The following is a 5,000-nucleotide window of genomic DNA, read 5'->3' on the forward strand; positions in this document are numbered from 1 at the left end:
AAAACCGCGCGCGCGTTATTTTATATTAAAATTTTTATATAATATATATTATATTTATATATATATATATATAAAATATATTATAATAAATATATATAAATATATATATTAAAATTTTTATATAAAATATATATAAAATATAATATTATATTATTATATAAAATTTTATAATTATATATACTTAAAACCCTAATATATGTATATGGATATTAAAATTTTAATATATATAAATTTATATATATATATATATATTATATATATTATTATATATTATATATATATTGTATTTTATATATATATATTTTATTTTTTTTATATATATATATTTTTAAATATATTTTATACTATTTATATATTTATATTTATATATATATATATATATATATTTATATATATATATTTATAAAATATTTAATTTAAAAAATTTTAAAGCGCGCCCGCCCTGTGTATGGTGGGTGTGTGTTTTTATGTGTAAATTATATATTATATATAAAATTTTAAAATTTTATATATATATATATAATTATAAAATTTTAATTATAAATATATATATATATATAATTATATAAAACATATATATGTATATAATATTAAAATTTATATTTATATATAATATATATATATATATATATATATATAATATATTATAAATAAAATATAAAAAGAATAAACATCCCTGTTTTGGCTTTAAAAATTTTTGACTCACCCAAAAGCCACCGATCTTTTTAAATTTTTCTTTGTTTTTTTTTTCGAATTTTTTTTTTCTTTCTTCAAAATTTTTCCCCAAATTTTCCCCCCTTTGTTTTTTTTATTTTTGTCAGTCTGGTTGTCCTTTCCCCCTCTCTTTTTTTTTTTTTTTTTTTTCACTTGTCTGTCTCTCTGTCCGTCTCTTTCTCCTTCCCCTCCTCTCCTCTCTCCCCTTTTTCCTCCGCCTTTTCCTCCCTCTCCCTCCTTCTCCTCCCCCTCCGCCCTCTCGCTTTCCTGGGTCTTTTCTCTCCTCCCATCCCGCCCCTTCTCGTCTTTCCCCCTCTCCTCTTTTGTCTTCTCAACCCTCTCGTCCCCCTCCTCTCCTCTCCCCCCCCCTCTCCTCTCCCCTCCCTCCCTCCCCCCTCTTTTCCCTCTCTCTCTCTCCCCCCTCTCTCTCTCTCCCCCTTCTTCCTCTTTTACTCCTCTCTCTCATCTTCCCCCTTCCTCTCTCTCCTCTCTTAAAATATAATAAAATATAATATATATATATAATATATTTATATATATAATTTTATATATATTAAAATTATATAATATATATATATATATTTTTATATATTTATATTTATATTTATATACCCTATATAATAAAATTTATTAAAATATATATATATATATAAAAAATATATATATATATTATATATATATATATATATATATATAATATTTTTTTCATGTGTGTGTACGTATGTATCAATCTAAACTCTTCTCCCTTTTCTTCTCTTTCTTCTCTTTCTCCCCTCCTCCCCCTCCTCTCTCTTTTCCCCTTCCCCCTCCTTTTCTCTCCCCCCTTCCCTCTCTTTTCCTCTCTCTCCCCTCCCTTTTCCCGGGCTCTCCTTTCTCCCCCTCTCCTCTCCTCTCTCCCCTCGTTTTTCTGTCCTCTCCTCTCCCTTCTCCATCTCTCTTCGTCTCTCTCCCTCATCCTCTCCTTTTCTTCTCCTTCCCCTCTTCCTCCTCTCTCCTCTCATCTCTCTCTCTCTCTATTATATAATTATATATAAAAATAAAATATATATATATAATTATTTTATTTTATATTTAAAATATTATATTTTATATTTTTTATATATATATTTATATATATATATATATATATATATATTTATAAAATTTTATATTATATAATATTATTAATATAATTTTATATATAATTGCAAGGGGTGTGTACGTATGTATCAAACTACTCTTTTCTTTCCCCCTTCTCTTTTCTCCCCTCTCTCCTTTTTCTTCCCCCCAACCCCCTCTTTCCTTGACTCCTCTCCCCTTCCCCCTCTTCTCCTCTCTCTCCCCCCTCTCTCCCCCTTCACCCCTCCTCCCCCTTCCTCTTTTCCCCAATTTTCCCCCTCTCCCTCTTCTCTTTTTCTCTTCCCCCTCTCTCCTTTCCCCTTTTTCCCTTTTCCCCCCCTCTCTTCTCTTTTCTCTTCTCTCTCTCCCCCCCCTTCTCTCCCTCCTCTCTCTCTCTTTTCCCCTCTCCCCCTCTCCCTCGTTTTTCTTTTCCCCTGTTTTCTCTCTCTCTCCCCCCCCCCCCACCCCTCTCGCTCTCTCCCTCTCTCCTCATTTTCTCCCTCTTTTCTCTCTCCTCTCTCCTCTCCCCCTTTTTCCCCCTCTCCCCCCCTTTTCCCCCTCTCCCCTTTTTCTCCTCTCTCTCTCGTTCCCCCCCTTTTTCTCCCCCTTTTCCCCCTCCCCCCCCCTCCCCCTCCCCCTCCCCTCGGGCTCCCTCCCCTCTCCTCTCCCTCTTCTCCCCCCCTCTCTCCCCCTCTCTCTCTCTCCCATCCTCTCCCCTCTCCTCCTCTCTCGGCTCTCTTTTTCTCCCCCCTTTTCCCCTTTCCCTCTCCCCTCTTTTCTTCTCTCCCCTCCACCTTTTTCCCCTCCCCCCTCCTCATTTCCCTCCCCCCCCCTCTTCTCCCCCACCCCTCTCCTCTCCCCTCTTTCCCCTTCTCCCTCTCCGGCTTTTGGAAACTCTCCCCTCCCCCCATCCCCTCTCTTCCCCTCCCCCTCCCCCTCCTCCCCTCTTTCCCCCTCCCATCTCTCCTCCCCTCCCTCCTCTCTCTCCCCCTTTTCTCCTCTCCCCCCTCCCTTTCCCCCTTTCCCCTCTCCCCCCTCTCTCTCGTCTCTCTTTTCCTTCCCCCTTCTCCCCTCTTTTCTCCCCCTCCCCTCTCCTCCCCCTCTCTCTCTCTTCTCTCCCCTTCCTCCTCTCTTTTCTGGTCTCTCTCCCCCTCTCTCCTTCAAATCCGTCTCCCCTCCGTTTTTCTCTCCTCTCCCCCCTCCCTCCCTCCCCCTCTCTTCTCCCCCTCTCTTCCCCTCTCTCTCTTTCCCCCTCGCCTCCCCCCCTCTCTCTCTCTCTCTCCTCTCTCGTTTCTCCCCCTTTTTCCTTTCCCCCCTCCCCCCTTTTTTCCTCCGTCTCTTTCCTCTCTCTTCCTTTTCTCTTTTCCTTTCCCCTCCTCTCTCCCCCTTTTCCCCCTCCCCTCTCTCCCCTCTCCCTCCCCCCTCTCTCCCCTTTTCTCTCTCCCTCCCTTCCTCCCCCCCTTTTTCTCCTCCTCTCCTTCCCCTTCCCCCTCTCTCTCTCTCTCCTTTTTTCTCTCTCTCCTTTTCTCCCTCTCATCCTCTCTCTCTCCCCCTTCCCTTCCCCCCCTCCCCTCGGGCTCTTCCTCTTTTCCCTCTCCCCCCTCCCCTCGTCCCCTTTTCCCCCTGTCCCCCCTCCAGTCTTTTTCCCCCCCCCTCCCCTCTTCCCCATCCCCCTCCCTTCTTCCCCTCTCTTCCCCCCTCCGGTCCTTGTCTTCTGGTCCCCTCCTCTCCGTCCCCCCTCCCCTCCCCTTCTTCCCCCTCTCCCTCAACTCTTTTCCCTCTCCCCCCTCCCCCTCTCTCCTCGTTCTCCCCCTTTTCCCCCTCCTTTTTCCCCCCTTCTCCCCTTTTTCCCTCCCCCTCTCTTCTCCTCCCCCCTTTTCTTTTTCCTCGTCTCTTCTCTCCCCTCTCTCCTCTTCACCCTCTCTCTCTCCCTCTCCTCTCTCCCCCTTCTCCTCCCTCTCCTCTTCTCCTCTCTCCCTCTCTCCTCTCCCCCTCCCCTCGTCTTTTCTCCCCCCTCTCCCCTCTCCTCTGGGCTCTTCCCCCTTTTCTCTCTCTTCCTTTTCCCCCTTTTCCCTTCTTCTCTCTCCTTTCCCCCTCCCCCCTTCTCTTCTCTTCCCCCCTCTCTCTCCCTCCTTTTCCCCTCTCCCCTCCCCCATCCCTCCTTTCCCCCTCCTCCCCTCTCTCTTCTCTCTCTCTTTTCCCCTCTTCCCTCCTCCTCCTCTCTCTCTCTCCCCCCCTTTTCCCGGGTTTTCCCTTCTCGCTCTCTCTCCTCCTTCCCCTTTTTCCTTTTTCCCCCCTCCTTTTCCCCCTCCCCTTTTCCCCCCCTCCCCTTCTCTCCCTTTTTCTCCTGTTTTCTTTTCCTTTCCACCCACTCCCCTCCTCCTCCTCTCTCCCTCACTCCCCTCCTCCTCCTCTCTTTTTCCCCTCTCTCTTCTCCCTCTCTCTCCTCCTCCTCCCTGCCCTAAATCTCTCCTCTTTGATCTCTCTCCTCCCCAAAAACCCTCCCCTCCTCTCTCTTTTTCTCTCTCTTTTCTCTCTCTCTTTCCCCTCCTTCCCCCTTTTCCTCTCCTTTTTCTCTCTTCTCCTCTCTTTCCTCTCCTCTCCTCTTCCTCCTACCCCTCCTCCCTCCCCCCTTCTTTTCTCGCTTCTCCCTCTCCTCTCTCCTTCCCCGTTCTCTTTTCCCCTCCGTCCCCCTCTCTCTCCTCTCTCCTCCGCTCTCTCCTCCCCCTCCTCCCCCCTTTGTTTCCCCCCCCCCCTTTTCCCCCCTCCCCTTCCTCCCTTCTCGCCTCTCTCCTCTCTCTCCCCTTCTCCTCCTCTTTTCTCTCTCTTCCCTCTCCCCCTCTCTCCACTCCTCCTTTCCCCCATCCCTTTTCTCCTCTCCTCTCCTCCCCTCCTTCGTCCTCCTCCCCCCATCCCCTTTTAGTTTTTCTCCTCTCTTCTCCTCTCCCCCATTCTCCCCCTCCCTTCTTCTCTCTCGTCCCCCCCCCCCCCCTTATTCTCACCCCCCCTCTCCCCCTCTCCTCCCTTTTCCCCCCTCTCTCCTCTTCTCTCTCCCCCCCATCTTCTCGCTTTCTCCCTCCTCCCCCTTCTTCCTCTTTTCTCTCCTTCTCCTCCTTTTCCGATTTTCTCCTCTCTTTTCTCCCCTCCCCTCTCTCCCCTCTCCTTTTCTCTCTCTTTCCCCCCCCTCT

The sequence above is a fragment of the Penaeus monodon genome, chromosome 35 (genome assembly GCF_015228065.2).
Source record: "Penaeus monodon isolate SGIC_2016 chromosome 35, NSTDA_Pmon_1, whole genome shotgun sequence".
Lineage (NCBI taxonomy): Eukaryota > Metazoa > Arthropoda > Malacostraca > Decapoda > Penaeidae > Penaeus > Penaeus monodon.